We start from the raw sequence: 1,404 nt of genomic DNA on the forward strand, positions 1-1,404 counted from the left end.
CTTTTTCTAAACAATGTCTTTGTCATTTGATCCAATAGCCTTCCGTTAGATAGGAACAGATTTGATAAATACTGATAACTCTCGGATGGAGTATTAGAACGGAAAAATCCATTAGATAATGAACTATTGGTTCTAAGCAATCTCTGGCGATGAATCAAGACTTCGAAGTGCTTTTCTTGCCTATTCTTGATAAACCAGTTTTCATACATAGATGTAAGAGGATGATATTTTCTGGAAATTTTGACAGTAAAAGTCAACAACCCCTTTAACATCTCTTTATCTGCAAAGAATTCTCGGTGTGAAAACACAGACTGATCTTTGAATAGGAAAAAGAGTGGATCCGCAGGGTCCCAAATGAATTGGCTTATTTGAAAAAAGTCTTGTTCATTGGAAGATCTATATCGTGCCTGGTACTGCATGGTTCCACTCTGCAAGAACTCCGAATCATTCTCTTGAAGCTCATCCTCTTCATCATAAATGTGAAGCTCATCCTCTTCATCATAAATGTGAAGCTCATCCTCTTCATCATAAAAGATCCGCTTGTCCCGAAATGACCCGGCCCAATAGGGAAATCCCAATTCATTGTGCCTTTCGATACAATCAAATAGAAAGCCCCAAGGGTGCCATATTCTAGGAGCCCAAACTATGTGATTGAATAAATCCTTCACTATCTGTTGCGGGTCGAGTACTTCTTCTTCTCCTTCTTCTACTTCTTCAAACTCCAAAAACTCCGGTTCGTCTTTTTCATAGAGAAATCTCTGATCAACGATAGAAGATAATCCATTTTGCATCATATATAAGGGATTCCCCGGTTCGGACCGAAGAAGCGATGTCACTCGATCATTATCAAACCGACCGCAATCTTTTTCTGTCCGTGAGGATCCCACCAGAGCGCCTTCTACTTCTAATAGGCCATGAACTAGATCAGAATCATTCTCAACGAACCCAGAAGAAGTGATCCCACTTTTTTCATCGGATCCGGGTGGAGACCAAAGGTCTTGAGCGACCGATCCGGCAGAACAACTCAAAAGATAAAGAAGTATCGTTAATTTCTTCATGCTCGTTCCAAGCTCGAAGTACCATTTGTACAAATAAGGATCCCCTTCGTTACCTGATTTCCTCTTTATATAGATAGATATAGGATCTATGGGGCAATTACTTAGAAGTACATTTTGTACAAGAGCCCTTCCTATCTGATAGAAAATGATCCCATGATCCTGAACCGGTCTTACCCGGGATCGCAAAGCCCAAGTTTGTCTATGAAGAGCAAATCTAAGTGTATTAGTGTCTAGAATTGATTTCTTCTGTGTAATACTAATCGATAGGGCCTCATTGGTAAGTGCTACAAGATCTCGTGCATTGGAACCCACGTTTGTGGACCCGAATCCATTAGTATGGAACATT

This window comes from Durio zibethinus, unplaced genomic scaffold (genome assembly GCF_047325235.1).
Source record: "Durio zibethinus cultivar Kanyao isolate XHJ-2024 unplaced genomic scaffold, ASM4732523v1 HiC_scaffold_2, whole genome shotgun sequence".
Lineage (NCBI taxonomy): Eukaryota > Viridiplantae > Streptophyta > Magnoliopsida > Malvales > Malvaceae > Durio > Durio zibethinus.